Below are 22,759 nucleotides of genomic sequence, written 5' to 3' on the forward strand. Positions count from 1 at the left end.
TGAAATAGAATTTTCTCTAGGTAAAATGCCAAACATAGCACTTTATTTACCTCTGTAGTTTAAGAAGGCTGACCAGAATATAAAACACTGAATGCCTGCACTTAAGCTTGTAATCTACTGCTTAATTATATGTGGTTTGATTTTTCAAGATGATCAGCACTTCTAATTTTTAAAGGATATACTAGGTGCTGAGTGCCATTAAAATTCTGACCCTTTTATTTAAAACACTAGTGAGATCAGAAGGTTAAACTAGACTGACTTCTAGCTTTAGAAATTGTCCTCTGATTTGTTTTTCTAATATCTGCTATATAAAATATCAGGTATGTTTTTGCAATTTTAATTTAACAAGTTCATTGATATGTTCTCATTACATGCTCTATCCATAACACAGTGGCAGTAAGACAAAGATTAAAGTATAAGTTCTCTTGAAGCAGTTCATTTTCTGGAGAGTTATACAGAGATCAAGCTCAGCACTGAGGACAGTTGATGTGAATAACATCTAGCTGAATGGTAAAAGCTAGATATCACAAAATCCTTCAGAAGTTTGTCATCAATTTGATATAAGCATGGCTAGGCCAGGTGAAGTTGTAATAGCTCAAAATTGTGAACATTTGCTAGCTGATCAATAAAAAAAATAATTTAAAATTCAGTTTAGTGGGGCTAAAATTACATCTCCCATTTCAGAGTTTTTATTACAGAAATTGATGGAAACCTAACAAATTACATTCTTTTAAAAGCTAGTCATATACTGAATAATACAATAGGAATTATTTTCTAAAATTTTCATAGTTCTGCGTAATCATCTTCACCTCTGGGGTAATATTCAGGAAAATTCAAGCAAACACCTGGATGTCGATGAGAGTATTTTTTAATCTGTGCTTTCAAAACCAGCGTTTTGGCTATTTGGCTTCAATTTGTAGTTTTTCAAGTTATAGGATAAGTTATAAACACCAGGAAAATTTTAATTTCAGAGACATGTTTATTCAGGCATTTCTATTTTGGTATATTCCAAGTGGAAAAAAAAAAAAAAAAAAAAAAGGAAAGAAAATGTATTTTAGAAAGCCATTGATGTGGGACTCTTTGGGGAGAGTTGCAAGTACAACACATATGGATGAGCCTATAAGTTCCGAAGATGCTCAAACACTTTCAAATTTACTGACTTCCTAGAACTTTTGGATCTATTTCTGTCCAAACCCAGTGTGAGTAGAATTAGGATAGTTTATTTTTACAGAGAAGTGACTTAATCTAACTACTTTTGGTGATGTCAGAGATTTCAAAATCTAGCACCTCAGTTTGGATTTAAGTATTTTGTGAAAGGAAGCTGAACAGAATGAATGAGAAGAGCAATCAGCTTCTCATTTTCAACAACTGTGTGAAAGGAATAAAACTGCTAAAAACCAAGTATTTAATGATAATTCTGTGTTTGGAGGGAGAGGAAAAATGGATGATATTTAGCTGGGTTTTCTTAACTAGTTTCCACAACCTGCCCTGCATAATTTCTTTAAGGACACATGCCACTGCCCTGCTAAATTTTGTAAAATACACCAGCAAGTTAGCTATTTGCTAAGAAATCAATTTGCTATTTCAGTAAATGTGCCAATTACTGAATTTCACATATGAAATTAGATGCATTAACCAGTTATCTTCAAACCTGCTCTTGTGCCAGATTAAGTAAAATTTAAACGAACGATTTGAATGCAGCATTCAAATTGACTTCACATTTCTTTGTAAAAGAAATCAGTGAATAAAAGAGAGATCCTTTTGATTAAGCAGGGTTTTGGCTCTAGAATTAAACTGACATTATGGATAACTCCTTAGTGGACTTATCTGGAGATTCTGTCCTTCAATTTATCTTATCTCAGGCTGTGCTCTGAGGGTGAACCATTTCTTATCCTTGTTTATGCATGCTGAATTTCATAGCAAAAGCTTCCTTGGAAACCTTCAAAATGTCCAGAAAAATACATTGTTTTCTGAAATATATTTACATCTAGATGTTTCAGAAAAAACTTGGCACCTTTTTAAATGAAACAAGGAATATGTCCTTCACCTGGAATTATAAGCATCACTTTGACAGAATTTGGGTTATCTGTGTGTAACAATTTCTTGGTTCAACAAAGGATAAAACAGTTTCCTAACTTCCAGTGTGAAGAATCATTCATGGTGCAATGTATTCCTATGTGAACCTGATGTTGTATGTAAAATTGTACACAATCAAACATGCTAGATCCAAACATCTAAATACATAGAAGTAGCTCGCTATTGATTCACGCCTTAAACTAACTGTGAAGGTAACTGTACTGCTCTGTGATCCCAGGACGTTTGAGATTATAGGTGTTAGTGAATTGAGCTGTTGAGTGACAGAGTAGGGCAATATTCATCATTCCTTTAATGAGTGAGGTGGTTTCAGTCCTTTATAGACCTCAAGATGTGAATATAATTTGGTAACCTAAAGGACAACTAACTTGCTAAGTTTATGTCCTCTGCTGGTTATTTCAACCAAGTCTTTCCCATTAAAATACATGCCACAATTTAGAGCAAGACAGATGTTATAAAAAAAAAAAAAAAAAAAAAAAAAAAAAAAAAAGAGTTCTAAGTAAATAATTCAGCTAACACCAGTGAAAAATTCTTCAATAATATTTTACTCAAAAACCTTTCGGCCACCCCTACCATGAATAATAAATATTGATTAGTTGCTGTGAAAAGGTTCCTAACACACTGTAGTTAAAAATTGTTCAAGTTGCTGTAGGAAGACTTCAGAGTAAAAGTCTTTGTTCCCTTATGTATTTTTAAGTGCAAAAAGCTGGACACATCAGCAAGAAATAACAGAATGATAAATAAGATGACATTGAATTCCTGGACATTTTATATCCATATTGTGTGAATAGAGGATTTCCACCTTATTTCATGCTTTTATGAGCACTGACAAATGCTGAACTACCTCTTGTTACATTACTACATTAAACATAGATGTCAAAGGTTCACAGTTTTTTCAGAATTTTCAAGAAAAAGAAAAACATAGAGAAAGGTATACCTTTCTTCAATTTGTAGAAATGCTTCTAAGATAGTTCATGTACTTTTTATCTTTACTATTGCACTGTGAAGGGTATCAGAGAAGCATTTCCCTTGGCACAGTGGGGAAAACAGAAATGGCAAAGAATAATGAGAACCCTGGCCCACTGTATCTTCAATGTGTTGGATGCTCATTTTTTTTTTTTTCTCTCACACATACATTACTTTAACATTCTTTACTTGGTACTGAGTACAGATTAAACCTTGGAGAAGAGTTACGTGAAAGATATATGTCGTAGAATGTACAAGAGCAAGATGAGAAGGAAAATATATTTTTGATCCTTTGTCCCTGGTCCGTTGTGATTTGTTTGCCAGAATTATTTTTGTTTGGAAGGTCAGGTTTGTTTGCCGGCTTGACCAGAATGTTTCTCTTTGCCAACTGAGCTGTCATAATAGCTTTGATACTAGATATCTCTGGAGTCACTTGGAAAACTGAAGATGGTGAAGAAAGTAAGTGTCCAGGTTTGGGCTGGAATAGAGTTGATGATTCTTTGTGGTAGCTAGAATAATGCTGTGATTTGGATTCAGTATGGGGTTTGGCATGAGAAGAATGCTGGCAGCACACAGAGATTTCAAGGACTCTCCAACTCCCCACGTCCTGCCCATGCATGGGTACACAGGAAGCAGGGAAGGAGCATGGCCAGTGCACCGGACACAAATTGGCCAATGAAATATTCTGTATCTTGTAACATCACGTTCACTATATACAGGAGGGGTGGCTGGGAAGGGGCTCTCTCTCACTTCCAAGATTGCAGAGTCTTGGTATTTCAGGATCGTTAGCCAGGAATGGGTTGAGTGTCGGTCAGCGGGTGGTGAGCAATTTCATTGTGCATTGCCCATTTATACTTTCTATTACTGTCACAGTTTTGGTTTATTACCATTATTGAACTGTTTCTACCTCAATCTCTGAGTCTCCCTTTGCCCCTCTGATTCCCTCCCACATTCCCAGGTCGGGGAGCGTGGGTGAGCGGCTGCATGGTGTTTGGCTGCTAACCAGGCTCAAACCACAACAGTCCTTTTTGGCACCCAATGCGGGGCTGGAAGGGTTGAGATAATGACAGATTTGATCTGTGTGTTCTACCAAATTTGTTATAAACGTTCATTATCTTTTATGGGTTGCTTGTTATAATGCCAACGGTTCGTCTTGCTATAATGTCGACTGCTTGGCTCCTAGAATTGTGGTTTTCATTTTTACAGTTGTGTTATGTATCACCTTACTTGCCATATGTAGTCCTCACACTGCTGCTTATCACCTGTGGGAGTCGGATTAAGATTTTTGCTTTGCTGTACTAAGTAATACTAATTTATGTCACAATAAAGTTATCAGTCCTGAGATTAGTCTGGTATTTGTACTCAGCATGACCATCTGTGTACATCGGGGATCATCTAGCAGAATGGATTAACAGTTACACCCTTCACCTTTTGTCCTTGGAGAGCCAACCCAAGTGGGAGATACATTCTTCCATCTTCCCCTTCTCCAGGCTACTTGCAATTGTCTTTGCGAATGTTGGAAATTTTGAATATCCATGTAATGCTCACACTAACTTTGTTGTCTCACTGCTAGGAGCTGTCATGTTCCTGAACGTGGTTCATATTTTGTTTAGGGCTAAGTGACTATTTCTGAATATTACTCAGAGATCTACCCCAAGTTTGGAGAGTTATGAGTGGCATGGGCAAATACCTAGGACAGTGGGGACCTCTCATGTTTTGGAACTTCACCCCTGAACAAGTGCAGGATCCCAAGATGCTAGTGAAATATTTAGAAAAGGTGTGCTGTCATCCTGGTAACTCGAGAGACACTGATCACTGCAATGTGCTGGGGCCTGGCCTGTGCCTACCAAGCCCTGCTCACCACCATGCAATACCCTCAAAAAGAAGAGGTATCTGGATCTGAGAACAAAACAACAGGCACTGCAGCCACTTCAGCCTCAGCAACAGACACTGCAGCTAATCTGACCCCTACAATAGGTACTGCGGGTGAACCAAGGAACCAATCCACAACAGCGACAGTTGCTTCTGTACAGAAGAAGAAATATACAAAAAAATTACCTCGCATTGTAAAAGGTGATGATGAACCAGGGCCATCACGAGAACAGGAGGAGGAGGCAGAACCAGTGGTAATCACCGGATCCTTATCCCTGAGTGAACTACAAGACATGTGAAAGGATTTCAACTGCCATCCAGGTGAGCACCTTATTACTTGGCTGCTCTGATGCTGGGATAGCGGGGTCAATAGTGTGGAATTAGAAGGTAGGGAGGCCAGGCAGCTGCAACCCCTGTCTAGGGAAGCAGGCATTGACAAGGCAATTGGAAGAAAGACACAGACCCTCAGCCTTTGGAGGCGACTTCCGTCTGGCACGAGGGACAGATATCCTTTCAAGGAAGATCCTACATGTCATCCAAGTAAATGGAGAGAGGCATCCAATTCTTGAGGGAACTAGCTGTGTGGGAGATGGTTTATTAAGACCCAGACAATGTGTGGCTACCCACAGACCCAGATGAAGTCCAGTGTACCTGGCCCACGTGGTGGAGGTTTGTGTTGAGCGTGTCATCGTCACATGCCAATATATTAGCAGCAATGGACTGGAGAGACAAAGAGGGACCATCTGTGGACAACTTGACTCGCCAACTCTGGCAATACGAAGAAAGTCTCTCTTCGTCCATCATCGCAGCTGTGGAGGAACTATCCTGAGAAGTCCGACAACTCAAAGAGGACAAGTCTTACTCTCCACCTGCATGGACTAAGGTCTCAGCTATCAGGAGCAAACAGTTCCCTAGTCAGTATACACCACAGGGGAACCTATGGTATTACCTGCACGACCATGGAGAAGACGTGAGAAAATGGGATAGGAAACCCACCTAACTTCTAAGAGAGCAAGTTCAAGAGTCGGAAGGAAGAATGGCTACAAATCAAGGTTCTTCGAGGAGAAATTCCACTCCAGTCTCCAGTAATCTGTTACCCAAACCAAGTAGGAGAGTTGACTTTGCTCCTGAACCTATGAAGAGAACTTCTGTGTCGTACTTACAAGAAGTGAGTAACCAGGATGAGACTGAGACCCACACAGCCCACACTAACCCCTTCCTTGATAATGGATACTGTGACCATCATTAGAGGGACCCTGCCTTCAGCCAAGAGGAGAGGGCCAACAGAGTTTACTGAACTTTGTGGATTCGATGGCCTGGCACATCTGACCCCCAGGAGCATAAAGCTCTGGTGGACACTGCTGCCCAATGCACCCTGAAGCCATTGAATTTTAAAGGAACAGAGCTTATTTGTACTTCAGGAGTGACAGGGGGGGTCTCAACAGCTGACTCTGTTGGAGGCTGAGGTGAGCCTAACTGTTAATGAGTGACAAAAGCACCACATTGTGACCGACCCAGAAGCTCCATGTTTTCTTAGTATAGATTATCTCAGGAGAGAGTATTTTAAGGACCCAAAAAGATAATGGTGGGCTTTCTGTATAGCTGCCTTGTAGACAGAGGAAATCAAACAGCTGTCCACTCTGCCCACTCTTTCAGACGATCCTTCTTTTATGGGATTGCTGAGGGTTGAAGAACGACAGGTGCCGACTGTTACTACAACAGTACACAGACGGCAATATCGCACCAACCGAGACTCTGTAATTACCATCTACCAACTGAGTCGTCGACTAAAGAGTCAAGGAGTTATTAGCAAGACTCACTCACCCTTTAACAGCCCCATGTGGCCAGTGTGGAAGTCTAATGGAGAATGGAGATTGACAGTAGGCTATCGTGGCCCGAACAAAGTCATGCCACTGCTGAGTGCTGGTGTGCCAGACACGCTACAGCTTCAATATAAACTGCAGTCAAAGGCAGCCAAGTGGTACATCACAACTGATATTGCCAATGCCTTCTTCTCAGTCCCTTTGGCAGCAGAGTGCAGGCCACAGTTTGCTTTCACCTGGAGGAGTGTCCAATACACCTGGAATCGACTGCCCCAGGGGGTGGAAACACAGCCCCACGTTGGGCATCAAAAAGGACTGTTGTGGTTTGAGCCTGGTCGGCAGCCAAACACCATGCAGCCGCTCACCCACGCTCCCCGACCTGGGAATGTGGGAGGGAATCAGAGGGGCAAAGGGAGACTCAGAGATTGAGGTAGAAACAGTTCAATAATGGTAATAAACCAAAACTGTGACAGTAATAGAAAGTATAAATGGGCAATGCACAATGAAATTGCTCACCACCTGCTGACTGACACTCAACCCATTCCTAGCTAGCGATCCCAAAATACCAAGACTCTGCAATCTTGGAAGTGAGAGAGAGCCTCTTCCCAGCCACCCCTCCTGTATATAGTGAACGTGATGCTACATGATACGGAATATTTCATTGGCCAATTTGTGTCCGGTGCACTGGCCATGCTCCTTCCCTGCTTCCTGTGCACCCGTGCATGGGCAGGACGTGGGGAGTTGGAGAGTCTTTGAAATCTCATTCTCCTCATGCCAAACCCCATACTGAATCCAAATCACAGAATTATTTTAGCTACCAAAACCAAACATAAACTCTATTCCAGCCCAAACCAGGACAGTAAGAGCTCATTATCAGAAATTAATACTGCAAGTCTGTACATATACTTGATATATCTGCAGGAGTTTCTGAGAGAAGCTTCATGTATTACTGTTAATTAGGACCTACTTGACTAAGAGGTTTTCTGATTAAGCATATATTCTGTTTCTCAACATTACAATGTATGGCTATACTCCTCCATATTAGTAATAACAATCTCTGTCAGATTATATATCTTTATATCTCTGTAACTTCATAATTTTTACACAGTTCCTATTCCTATCTTTAACAAAATAGTCATAAATGAGTCATCACCTCAGAAAAGGATCTACGTTTGTACTGCTGTGTGGTGCTCAGTTGCCCTCTGAGATCAAACCATGAGACTGACACACATAAGAAATTGGAAATCATGATTTACTTGAACAATCATAGACTATAAAAACAACAATTATATCCATAAGCATAGGCTTCTGGAGTAGTCAGTAGACTGTGAACACTATTAGTATATATGCTCTGTCAGGAAGTATTCCCCCACACACGCACATATTTTTTTTTTTTTTTTAATGCAGCTCCTGTCATTTTTTCTTGTTTTAGTCAAGGAAATCCTGTCATTTATAGCTCCTGTCTACCTTCATGTTAATGAGTCAATATTATGACACATACTTATTTGGAAAAAGTGTTTTGACTGAAGTTACTAAGAGCCACAGCAAAAGTTGTTGAAACTAAAGTTTCATTTGAAAAGAATAAAAAGATATTTTTGCCCTGTCCAGTCAGACAGAATATTATTTGATGCACGCAGAATAACGTGCTTAACAAGAGTTACCTAAGATAACAGTTGACAAACTTTAGAAACTATTCTAATATTTCAAATATTTCCGAAGCTTGATGTTAGCTGTTAGTCTGATGGGGAATATCTGCCACCTGGTGGCTACATATGCAGTGAAATTTAAAGGTGAAGAAGTGAGATGTTTAGGCGTCAAGGGTTGCCTTCATTGTGTACAAGCAAATGCTAGCAAGTGGGGACAAGAAAGTCCCAATTTAGAGAAGATCTGCAAAGTTCATCTAATTTTGGTTACCCTGAATAGCTGATATCAACAACAGACAGATGTAATCTTAATGAATGCAATTTTGAATACACTTAGAAATACTGAAAATACTGAAACATGATCTCGAGATCAGATATTTCTTAAATCGGAGCATGATTACTTTTCCTACTCTCCTATCATGGGGGAGAAGAGACAAGTCCACCAAAATGCAGCAATAGACATGCTCAATTCAGTCACTCCAAACCAGCAATAAATGGTCTGTCATGAAGGTGATCTTGGCCTACTGAACAGTGATGATGGTATCTTACCTAGGTTACCAAACCCAAGGAATTTTTAAAACCAAAGATTTGCCAAGAAAAGGAGGACTGCAGCTGAATGTCTGGTTGAAATCACGCCCAAGTATAACTTAAACTTTTTTTTCTGCCTGATTAATATGTAATTTACACTAAGTTGGACATCCTTGCATTTGAATGTGTATTAGTCTGTGGTGGATCCAACAAAGTCGTTAAGCTTCTCTGTTTCTTCCTTCTCTCCCTCTCTCCTGTGGCCTTTAGTGGTTATTTTTTCATCTTTTTTCCTTTTATCCTTTACTGCTACCTTGTGGTGTATAGTAGAAACTTCATTCAGTGCCTTTTTCCCTTCACTTACTGTTAGGAAAAATGTTTAGTGTCTTAAAGCAAAGAATGATGAGTGATTTAGTTGCACATAGGCTTCCACTATGCCTTACCTTGTATTTAAATATTTATCTGCTTTCAAAGTACAAGTGGAATATGAAGACCACTGAAATAGGTTTCAGTCTGAAAACTGCTCTGACTTGTCATAGAAAATACAATTCTGATAACTACCTACTTCTGGTGCAACATGTAGAGGAACAAAGCAAGACCCTCCAGACACCAGCATGAGGAATTATTAAGCATAAATCATCCAGAGTACTGTATATTTGTATAATTCATATCTCACAGTTTTAACAAATGACATAATTGCACAGCAATTGCTGTGTGATTTCCCCCCTTTCACATCAACATGTTTAAGATCTGTCTCTTACATTCTAAGGCAGACTGTGACACTGACATCTTCCTAAACAGTAGAATAAATATTCATAGGTAAGTCAAAGGCAAGATGTCTGAAAGAATAAATGGGAAAGAGGAATAGAAACCTCAGCTGCAACAAAGTTTAGGATAGGTACAAGAAATTAAATTGCTGGAAGTAGTGGTTTATCAATTGCCTTTAGTTGTGTTTAAGATGGTTAGAGGATCTAACATAAACTTTATTGTTGAAAAAGGAAGTTTCCTGAATCAGGTTTTGCATGCCATATAAATATTTTCTTTTTAAAAAAATCAGATTTGCAGAATATAATTCAGAAATAGACATTAAGTGCAAAAGCATCTTTCTTTCTGAATCTTTGTTACCATCTTTTGTGATAAATTAAATGTCAAAAGTTTTCATATTTCTACCCATCTAGATATTTCTACCGCTGGCTTTCCATTCTTTTCTCTTTGGTGTGTATAGCATGTATCTATCTCTTCAGCTTTAGTAACTAATAAAAACAGTGTAATGCTTACCCCTCTTTGAGGTATCTCTTTTATAAGTAATTCAAATTTCCATTTTCTATTTTCTCAATTTCTTCTGCTTTCTGCTTAGTTTTTGAAGTTGAGAGACTGTTTATATGAGACTGTTAAACAATTTTACTACATCAAAGTTGATTGTAGTAAGTCATCCTTCACCATTTATTTGATTAATTTCTCTAAAATTAAAATGCTATCTCCTGCATATACACTGAGAATTTTCTTGTGCATCCAAAGTCCATTATTGACTTAACCCTGATTGAAACAAAAGAAGTCTACAAATTAACTATAGCACTGTCGGTTACTTCCATCTTCATATTTGTACCTTTTGTACCTCTAACATTTCTGTAGTCTGGTTTGTAGTAAAGACCTTTGCTATAAAAGATAGGAAGCCAATAACAGTAGCCTAAAAGTACCCATCAGCTTGCCTTGCCTTTTTCTTTTTTTTTTTTTTTTTTTTTTTTTGCCTTTCCCCTCCCCAGTACTCAGTCCAGGCAAGATCTAAAATAAGATCTAAAATACTAGTCATCACTAAAATAAGTGATGACTAGTAGCTTTCATGTGAAGCTTCGTGCTTTTCGTAGATATTTTGAAGTTATTAATTTACAATAAATAATGCAGAAATTAAAATTCTGATTATTTCTTTTTCTACACTAGTTAAAATTGTCCACAAAAAATAACATATTTCTATTAGCTCCAGTAATGCTACTGGTTCTGTACTTTTTTGGCTTCATACAAGTCCTTTCTGGAGTTTTCTATTTTAATGAAGGCTAGTCATCATTTACTAAGAGAGCTCATGTGGCTTCAGAAATGCAGAATACAGTCTGATTTACTAGTGGAGAGCTTTCATGTCCATCTTGTTCTAAACGTTTATCATCAACTATCTGAAAAGAGGTATTTAAATCATTGGCCAAAAAAATTCTTTAAAACCATTAATCACATACAGATGTGAGCCAAGTTTAAATTTAGTCAAACAGTTGTTATAACAACATTATTCTTGTGTAAAACTAAGTCTTTTAGCATAAAGGTTAATGTACGCAACATGTCAAAAACTCATGTGGTTCTAATTCAGGTACTGAATAAATGGAATACTGCTGTGTTCAGCAATGACAGATACTTAAATTTGCTGTTTCTTAAGCTAGCGCATGGTTACAATAATCACTGATCTTAGTGATAGGTCAGAAACTTCGAGGTCTATTCTCCTTTCTGTGTATAAGCTTAGTCTTTTAAAGTTATTAATTTGTCTCCTGGTTATGCACAGTTCAGACCCAAATATTCAAATAATAGTGACGCTCTTTACTTCTTTCAGTAAACCCACTGTGTTATATATCAGTTCCATTGTCTCTTTCCTAAAAAGTCACTTGGGTCGCTTAAAGCAGTGGGGACATCCATTAGCTTATGTCTGTAAGAGGCCTCTGCTGAAGCCTGCTGGGTCCCAAAACTTTACCTTCCAGTTCTAATCATTTGGGCAATGGATATTGCTTTTATTTGTACTGTACTGACTTTGGCCACTTTTTTTTGCTTGCTTGATACAAGAAGAAAGGGGGCTATGCATGTGCAACCAGCCTTATGTTGTTATCACAATGAGTTAGATGACCCAGAGTGTGTATGATTACTCTTGCTTTCCCCTTCACCTCTCCTGAAATGTTGGCCAGAGTGCTCCAAGCCTTCAATGTACACCAAAGGAAGAATACCAGCAGTCCCTCAGGTGGGCTGGATCAGGGGTCTAGGCATAGAGAAATTATCTGGATCCCCTCCCACTAACCCTCAGGAAGTCTCAGGAGGTCTCTGTAGCCTTTGGTCCCACCACTTCTCATTCTGGTTTGGAGCAAGATCTATAGGGACATCCACTCCTTATAGCAGTCTCTCGTACCTGACTAGATGGGGATGAAAAATGCATTTAAAATGCCCTATAAAAAAGAGTTGTCAACAAAAGGAATGATGAATTATCAGGGTGGGGAGGTACTGGACACAGCACACTTTAAATCACTCTTGGAAATGGTTCAGAAAGAAAAGGCCAGTGTTATAATGTACTCAGAGGAAGGAAGTCACGCAAGCAATGAAAACAAACTGTTGGAAATTGAGTGACAGAACTCTGGCAGCCAATGTATAAATAGTAGCTGTTAAAGAAATGACACATCTGAATTTTTTTCTTGTGCGCACAGACATTTGTCATATTTATAGAAGAATGAGCTGTCCAATGACCTGGGAAAGTAACAAAACAAAAACCCAAGATATAAACCAGTCAGGAGACACCTGTATATAAATGAAGACGCATGAGAGGCTTTATATAAAAAAGTTTTAAAATAAAAATATTAATATTTTTTATAATAATGATGATAACTTGTTTTCAAGTAAGATATAAAGGAGTTATATTAACAGTGGAATAGTTCATCTAGTAAAATCTTCTTGTAGGTAGTGACCAATAAACCCAGAATCCAGGCACAGGTCACACTGTAGTGTCTGAAAAAGATTTCCTTCATAGTATTGGCAGGAAAGGTTGTTCCAAATAGTGAATTTGCCATATCAGGTTACATCATCCACACAGCAAGGCTTCTCATTAACTGTAGTAAAATGCATCAACTCTACAAAGAAATCAAGTTGCCTTTTTGCTTTTTGTTTTCCCCAGAGATATTTTTCTGAAGCTCTCCCACAAAACTATTTCTAGGCTGTTTGATATTTCCTGCTTTGATGAACCATGATGTTATTAGTTATACCCAGTGGGACATGCCTTTTTCTATGCAAGCAGTTCATATAATTGGCATTCCTGGGGGAGTTCAGTGTCTGAACAAACAACACCTACCTGAAACACAACATGCTCAGGGATAGATGTCCCATAAGGGAAGATTCTCCAAGGCATATCTGGTGAAGATCATCACCTAGACAGTAGAAACAACTGTCTCCAAGTTTGTTGAATTGACATGAAATGCTGTTTAACTCACCACTACAAATGGTCTGTTAACTAGAAAACCAAGGATTTATTTTTTCTACCCTTATTCTTCTAGGATACTGGCAATGATGTATTTCCTCCTCATATTTTCCACTATGTTGAACAAGATTTGCACGTGTACAAAAGCAAAATGCCTCCCTGCTAACAATTAGCTGAGCCAGTGTTACAGATTTATAAGGCTTTAGTCTTGATACTTTTTTTGTCTCCCTTTACCGCTATTTAAGACTCCTTTACCTAAATAGCTTGCTTGTCTTAAGTAGCATTGCAGAGAGAGATTTTCATGAGCAAATGCTTACAGTATCTTATAGCAAAAGTTACAGTACCTTATGGCAAAAATGCTATAAACAAAGGGAGATGAGATTTGTATCAGGGTATGAATGTAATGATCTTAAAGAAATCTCTCATATGAAATGAAGCACAGAATAACATCTTTTGAATTAAAAATCCAGAAATGCAAAACATGTTAAAAAAAAAAAAGGAAAATCAGTCATATTTACTTGTATCTGTGGTTCTGATGATAGCTGAATGATCCTTAGGGATTTAGAGAAGTAAAAAGGTGTATTTTGGGGGAAGAAGAGGGCACAGGAGTAGGGAAGGGAACATGTGGCCAGAGATATTGCTAGGGTAATGGTATAGGAGTGGTATAGGTTAAGATGCTGGTATAGGAATATGGAAGTCCTTTGGGCTGTGAAGGGGTTTTGCAGGCTTTGGAAGTCTGTGTCCCTTGAGTCCTGACTGAGCTATTGCATCTTCAGCATCCCTCCACTTCAGCCCCAGTATTTCTTGGTAGAATATTCTCTGTCATACTACCCAGGGTCTTGCCTTCTTCACTCCTTCCTACCATCAGACATTTCCTCTTGGATGACAGAAAGTGATCCCAGAAGATACTAGGTATGCCCTGGGGCTGGTGGTGGTGTTAAGGGACAGAGAGGGAAGGCATTTTAAAATACAGATCGATAACAACTGACCTGGATCAAAAGAGCTGCATCATTTCCAAATGACTGCAGAAGCTCATCCAGAAGCCTGTTTTCCTTGACTTTTTCTTATTAGCCAGGAATTTGTTACAAAGGTCAAATGCAGTACTGATGTTAGAGCTAAAGGAAGTGAGAGGAACAGGTGAAAGCAAATAATTCTCTGGTTTTTTTATGTAGGAAACCCCTTATAACTATATTATATATTTTCTCTTTTATTAGACATCAGACAAGCCCCTGTTTCTTGTTTAAAAAAATATTAGAAATATATTTTGTTGAACCGTTATCTAGTTAGTATTTTTCAGACCTTTAGCTTGGATAAGAGTATATTCAAAAACTGTTAGCTACCAGTGTTTTTGCTATCTTTTTCTAATCAGTATCTAAAAGTGCCTGGATTATACCTTACATTATTCCAGACATTTTTTTTTTTTTTTTTTTTTCACAAATGTGTATCTGTGCAAACACAACAGGAAAGAAGTGGGGAATAAATATTTAGGATTTGTGTGACAGTTTTTGGAAAATTACAGTCTTTTCCTCTGACAAACTTTTAGATTTGGTATTGTTTATCTTCCCATTAGATTTCTCTGTCTGATTTAAAAGGTGTTAGAAACTGTTTTGGTATAGCAGGACAGAAATATTTTTTGTTCATAAATAAAATAATTTATTGTTGGCTTATTTGTATTTGCCATTAACTTTAGCTATCTGTGGTCTAAAAATGTTTTATGAATTTTTTTTTGTTCTTGTAAAATGTTTTGTAGGTAGTGAAGATATTGTTCATTTCAGATGACTGAAACTATGGTGTCAGTCTTAGTGTTTTCCTATTTAAATAAGCTCCTTTTCTGAGTTGGTTTTTTTTTTTTTTTTTTTAATTTTGGTTTATATGGAAATGACCCAAGGCAAACTTATTATTTTATGCTTTCTTCCAAACAGAGTTGAACAAATTTAATTATATGCCTTGTTAAAATTATTTCAGTAGTCCCAAGAAATCACAAAGTCGAACAAAATCGATTGTATAATTTCTCCTTTCTGTGGGTTAGTTTCCAAAATAAGATAAGGAAAAAAAATCCTCCTGCTTTTATGTAATGTTTACTGAACTGTTTCAAGTAATAGGAAGTCTAAAACCCCACATCTGTCCCAAGGAGTATCTCACTTTCCCGGTCACCAGGACAGTCTGTCTTTTATTGATGTTTACTTTTCACTTGAACAATAATATTCTGTGGAACAGAGAATGAGAAGACACAGAACAGGATAAAGCTTTCCGGAGTGTATTTACAGAAGTCCCCAAAGTATAAAAATATAATTTTATCTCCAGTATTTATACTGTATTACCAGATATATAGATATATTGAATATAGGTAACTTGTGAAAGGTTTCAGCCTTACAATAGGCATCCCATCCAATACCAACAGTATGAATTTAAATGCTTCAGAACTAGGAGGAAGTACAATTCAGATTTCTTGCCCTCCTAAGGCATTGTGCAAAAGGTAGATGTCAGTATATCCAGCGTTATGAAAAAAAAATAGGCTTCATGTAGTTACATCTTCAGCCTCCAAAGAAGATGTGTCATTGCAGGGACCTAATGTCTCTAACCTAGCTGTCCAGGCTCCAGCAGGGCTGGAGTTCAAAGACATTCTTGTTCTTCTTCCTTTATATCCTTCCTTTATATCTGGCTTTGAATAGGTAGCAGTGTTTGAGCCTCCTGTACCACTGATTTTGTAGCTTTCTAATAGTCAAGCTGGATTTTGAGCTAGAATACTCATCTATGACATTCTCACAGAATGATGAAAAAAAAGCAAAATATATACATACTTGTGTGCCCAAACACATATATGCTTTATAGATTTATATATATATATTTATATAGTGTTAGGGGTAGACAAATCCAGTAGTCCTATGGAGGAGAGACTGTCACAGCTCCATGCCCCCAAGCCTACCTATATTCCCAACAGGTTCACATAAGAATGCATGTATGCAATGCACACATAACACAGACAGAAACATTCAGAACTTAAACAACATCAACAGCCTTGTCCTGTTCCCCTCTCTGGATGATCAGGAGCAAGATCTGTAAAGGGCAGGGAAAAAAAAGTAAATATATGTGCAATGTGTATACAATATATACAGCTGCTGGACCTAAACACTCAGTCTACCCAGTAGCGGGCTGTGAATCCTGCCTTTCCCGGCTGTCTCCAGCACAGACACACACATGTGGAAACGGGTCTCTTGGTTAACACCCAGAACTACCCTGTCTCCAGCAGCTGTCCTGGCCCTCTGGTAGCCCATTTCTCCCATTGTCTCATGTCGAGGCACACACACGTAGCTGCTTCCAGGCCTCTTCGCCTCCTTCACAGCGGGGTCACCTTGATAGTCCCTAGGGATTGCACACTGGCTTGCATACCCCGACTCCTGTTGTTGGCACCACAGACATGCATTGGTCCCTATGAACCGATAAACCCAATTTAGCAATGTTGCATGTAACTCCCTTCCCTAAGTAAAAGGAAAATTCCAGTTTTCTAAACAGAAATAAGAAAGTGACAAGAAAGAAAGTACCAGGTGAGGATAGTATCTTGGCTGTTTGCTATCTACCTCACGTAGTGAAAAAGTAATGTACAATAAAAGCAACACAAGCTCAGTTTATTGGCAACAAGAGAAACTAACAATAAATTATAAAAGAGTAAACTATCCCCTCAGTTTCAACCCCTAATAATTCCTATTTGATATCTTCTAGTCTGAACTGCCTCGTAAGTGGTCTGATTTGGTAAAAGATTTATTTAAAATCAAAGTTCTAGCATCAATTTACTTTGAGATGTCCTGTCTCTGTCTACTCAGTAAAGGAAATTCACTACAGTTTTCCAGAGGTGCCTGGAGGTGTGTGAGAGGGGAGACTGTTTCTAAAGCAACCTATCTTACAGTTCTGCAAATGGAAGAACATCTCTGCTTTTGAAAGGGTGTTTTTTAATCATCTTCTTAGAAAGGGGTAACTGATCAGAACATTGTACTGAAGATATTTAAACAAACCTCACAGTTAATATGTGGACTGAAATAACATGTTAAAATTGCATTTAACCAGTGAGCCTTGGCAAGACCTAATAACTGGCATACCCTTTCCCCCTATTAGCTTGTTCCTGCTAAGCAAAGTGTTAAAAACAGAGAAGAGAACAAGAATTGTACAATCCTATCAAACATGGCAAACTTCTGTTCTCTCACACATCACTGTCTTCACCACCAGCCTATGGCCTGCACTTAACCTCATATATCCAGCAAGGTTATTTGCCTCAGGCTTCTTTAACTACCTTTCATAAAACATTGCTACTTCCTCTTCTACCACTTTCTAGCCTTTGCTTTCCAAACCTTTGGTTTCCAAATCATGCCTTCAGTCATTATGCTGCCTCTGAAGAGGTCGTGCAACTTGTGTTGCAGAAAGTTTCTTTCTCAGAGATAATATAACCTAGATCAACTTAAGAGAAAGTGGACAGAAGACTAAACTGTATTTATCCAACAACACACACAGATCAGGCAGAGGAAACATGGCTGCAAATGTACCTCCTCCCAAACTAGCACCTTCTAAAAAAAGAATATGAGCCTGAAATCATTTTGTACTGCCACTTCCTGGCAGAGCCTGCAGAAATTCATTTTAAAAATGCTTATGTGTCTCATAAGCCTCCCTGTATGTCATACTGCTGCTATAACTGAAGCATTGATAAAAGATACTGTTTATTACAATGACATGCTGTGATGTTGGCCAAAATGGCATCTACTGTTGGTCAATAATAGCCAATTGCACTGTTTAGTTATGATCACCTTTTTCCTAATCATGGGTTGTTAGCAGAATTTTGCATTATATCTGTAATTTTGGCAATCCACAAGGACCTGTATTAGTGCAATACATAACATCCTTATTGTTTTTTAGTCCATTATGTGTTTCGTTATGTCATTTGAAGAATATACTTTAGTCTTCAGTAGACAGGCATTTTCAGAGAAGGTTGTGCTTTGTGGTTTGTTTGGTTTTTTCCTTTTTTTTTTTTCTATCTGAGTACAAATAAGTACATGTACTTTTTGTGTGCTTTTGCATATTTGCTGGCTTTCCAAAAGCAAAACATAAAAAAAAACTCCTCTAGTTTTGCCAGCTGACACTTTTTCGTGGACCATAGTACTGTAATTGCTAGATGACTGTGTCTAGTAATTTACAATCTCCTTCATGTTCACTGTGGACTGAACCGTATATGACAAAAGCCTCGAGGCTTGTTGCCTATAACAGAGTGGAGACTTCACCTACCTCTTTCCCCTAAATATCACGTCTTTTCAAGAAAATGAAGAAAGAGTTCAGCTTCTTTCAGCTTCTTGCCTTCTTCTTTCCCTGTGTGAAAGGTTTATGTGTTGTTTTGCAAATGTCTTCTCGTTGTTCTGCTATAATATACTCAGGATTTCAGTCAGAGGTGATTTTTTTTTCCACTGGCTCTTCTGGTTGGGATGCTGCACATATAAATAGTATTGGCTGCCTATGTTTCTGGCTCTTAAAACACATATTGGCCTACGGTTGTAAACTACAACATCTGTATGTGGGGGAGGGGGGGCTCTATAATAAAAGTTGCAGTCCTATTGGGATAATGTTTTAGACCAGAGCATTTGTGGCTATTCTATGCATTCCCAGTTAGAAATAATAGAATGTCATGGTTTGTAAAGTATACAAAATGCTGTGCACTGAGGTAAGGAAGGGTTTAATAGTCTGGTGAGGGCAGTAGTAATCTCTGTTGCATAGTAACTGCTGGAGACATAAAGAGACATAAAGTCTGGGCAGAATCATTTGTGTACACCAAAAAAAACAGAGGGAAAAGAAGAAGACAAAGTCTGGGGTATTAAAAAAAAAAAAAAAAAGTCAATTATGAGAAGAGAAGAATTATTTTTATGGAATAATATGTTAAAATTGCTCCAAAGAATTGAGGTAGAGGCTTTTTGGCAATAGGTAAAACTGAACCAAGTTTCGTCGGAGCAATACAGAGAATTCTTCTCTTGAAATCAGTAAAACATCAAAATAGAAAGAAATGTCATGAATGAGCTGATGAAAAGAGAATATATTGGACTACATGGGAAGCAGAAGTTTTATACAACTATGGTAGATAGGATGGATTTTGGATTTTATGTTATCCATTCTAAGGGCTCATGGATATGATTGGCATCAGAACTCCTGTGTTCTTATACCCAACAGTAAGAACTAACTAACTTTCACTGTCAAAGAAAATGAGTAGTTAATAAGTCAAGTCAATCTACCAGTGTTTGTTTATTGTAATTGAAAATGAAAACTAGTAGTATATTGGAACTACAAATACTGATATCCTCATTCTATGAATAATAAATGTTTAGTTAAGTTTGGTCATTTTACTATTATACAATAACTTTAAGAAATGGCATTTACTAAAGACACATGTGTTTGTTTACTAGAACTTGTTATTACCATAGATTATCAAGTAATAAAAGCTTTTATTCTTTCTACAGCAATAGATTGTAAGCATGCAAAGAAGAAGATAAAAAATGGGTGAGATGGAAGGGTGGTATACACATGGGAACAATACTATTGAACATATTTTGTTTCTTAACCAGAGTTACAAAGGTATTTCACCTTGAGAGCAGTTCATACTTTAAATAGTGTTACACAGCATCCTCTGTGGGACTGTAAGGCTAACATAAACTGGAAAATATTACAGTACGGTAATAATTGTAATTAATTCATTTATTCTTCAAAATATGGGAATGAAAAATATAAGAATGTGAATATTTAATCTATATTAAATATTTAGGTAGACATCGGTCTACCTCCCAAAGTTATTTGAAAGAATCTATGAGAAAGGGGCAGCAAACTGCCAGGAAAGATGAATTTTAGCTTTTTATAAATATTAGGAAGCTATCATTTGCAGAAAGGATAACTACATTCTACATTAAAATGAGCCAGATATTTAACTGATGTGCTTAAATGAGTGTAATGAGAGTAGAAAGCATCTGAATGTATTGTTCTTACATAATAAACAAAATACTGCACTGAACATGCTACATAAACTCCTTCAAACTGCCACTAGATGGTGATACTAACTTTTAAACAGGCTGAACTTGATCAGCTATGTAGCTTTTTACTGCTATTGAAGTGCAATACTGAAAGCTGCATTTCAGACTGGTATATATAGTCTGGAAGCAATAATATCCACCAGCTACATAAAAATGGAAAAAAGTGTAACAGGTTTTTATTTAAAAATAATTTTTAGAGCCATCTCTGAGCAAAGATAATTCAACCATATCCTATCCTACCTTATCCTCTTACTTGTTCAAAATTTATTGTGTTGTGCACATTAGTGAGGATGTAAATGTCATGGAACTACCATTTTAGTTCAGTACTTTTAGTGTCATGGAACTACCATTTTTAGTTCAGTATTAAAAAGGACAATACAAGTCATAGTTTGGAACACTTCAGGAAGCTGCAAAGCAGTTTTTGGAACAAGAATTTATGGAAATGTTCTGTTCAAGTATGTGTGTTTATATATTTTCTACCATCTCAGCAGCATTGTGCAATAGGTTCTGGTTTTTGGATTAGAACTGGAGGTTTCAGCATTGAGAAGGGTATGTAGCTTCATGAAAACACATTACATGTGTAATAATAGCTACACTTTCGAAAGTCTATTCAGTAAAACATCAGACTTTAAAGTGCACACATATGTGTGTTGCTGAACAAGGGCTACTTAATAGTTTTGAGTTCTGAGAATAATTATAAGCAAGTATTCTACTGATTTCAGTGACCTCATCAAAAAACCAAGAAATTCCATTAATTTTGCAGTGGATAGAATTTTTCCTCTGAAGCTTAAAACGTTTTTTGGGTCCAAAACAGTATGTGCTTTGAAATTGGAATTTAAAATGGCATCTTCCAGAAGACAGACAAATTATTCCATGTTCTTTCTCCAACTTCTGCCTCCTTTCATCCTGCCAGACATTTAAATCTACAAATAAACCTTTTCAATTTCTAGTAAAATCTGTGTAATTTAAATATCTGCAACTAATGAACATTTTATGTTGGCACTATTTTCTAGCCTTTTAGATGTCTTCTATCGGTTGTTCTTGGTAATTAGTGTATTTACAGCTCCATTCATCATGGGAAGTTCTCTCAAGACCTGGAGATTAATGCAAACTGCGAGGCTTCTGGTCCATTCATAGATTCAACAGAGGTCCAATTCCCTCTGTTCATGACATGTAATCCTATGCATGCCCTTCCCCATGGTGTACCGGAGCTCTGAAGCTCCCCATTTTCAGTAGGGTTGTTTCCGTTCTTGTTTAGTGTAACTTACCTATGCATAAGTATTAATTTGTAGCTCTCTTAATGGATGTCATTGAGTCTTCCAAGTGTCATTTGCCTCAGCTGAAGAAAAAGTTACCAATGTTCTTTAATACAGTAGTAGGCCATTATATGGCAAATTTAAGAAGTGGTGAATTCAAGGTGAAAGTCTTGTCAAAATCACTGATAGCAAGACATAACTCAGGTTTGCTCATTGGCTGCTCCAGTTTACCTGTACACTGAAGAATGAAGTAAAGCTGGCTTGTAACCAGTTTCTAAAAGCACTGTACACTAGATATTTCCATGTAACAGATTGGCGAGACTATTTTGTATCAGAAATGAAAACTGAAACCTTGGATAAAGTGTTCCAATTAATGCATTCAGGATAGAGGGCATTTTATCTCTGGGAAAAAGGGAAACTTGTATGAGTGCCAAAGTAATCTTTAACTGCAAACTGATATCTGTAGAGATTTAAAACTCTGAGAGTCAGCTAATTAATATCTGTCTGATGAAAAGGATTAGATGTCTAAGACTTTCAAGAATAGCTACATCCTACTGTGAACAAAAATATTTTATTTTCTGATTATATGTTGAGAGTTTACTTCCCCTAGGGTAACATTCCCCATAGCTTAATGTTTCTTAAAATTATTAGTATGTTCATTACCCCTGAACAAATCTGCTTGGTATCGGATGAGCATCAATGTTTAATTCTGCCCTATGAAAAAGACTGATATATCTGGGAATGTGTCAGTGTGACTAAAAGTAGTGTTTTAGTTTGGAACATAAGTCTGTTTTTCATGTGAATAGCCCAACTGTCTTTGCTTGCTGTGCTTTGGTTGATGTTGTGGAGAAGTCTCTGAGTGCTTGAACTGGATTACTCTCAGACAAAACTAAATTACAGATGCTCTCCAGGAGTGTGCTCAATGCACATCTGCCATCAGTGGGCATTTGGTTCCCTGAGACAGAGTGGTGCTAGGTGAAATAACTTATAAAATTCATACAGTGTGGGCAGTAAATTCTCAACTCACTTATTCAGATTTACTGATCTCTTGCTCATCTATGCTAACTGCTAAATACACGTGATGTTGTACTACCAAAATCCAAGGATTTTTTCCTTTTTTTTTTTTTTTTTTTTTTTTTTTTGAGTAGTGCCAAATCCCTTAAATTTGCTAGATAGAGCAATAGGAGCTGTGGGGGCACAATTAAAATCTCAATGGCTAAATAAAAATATTGCTATTGCCCAATAAACCACATATTCAAATATATAGTTGGGGATTGGGAAGGGTTAGGTGCTATACCTATAAAGTCACTTTTAAAAATTA

The sequence above is a fragment of the Tyto alba genome, unplaced genomic scaffold (assembly GCF_018691265.1).
Source record: "Tyto alba isolate M040663 unplaced genomic scaffold, T.alba_DEE_v4.0 Super-Scaffold_6, whole genome shotgun sequence".
Lineage (NCBI taxonomy): Eukaryota > Metazoa > Chordata > Aves > Strigiformes > Tytonidae > Tyto > Tyto alba.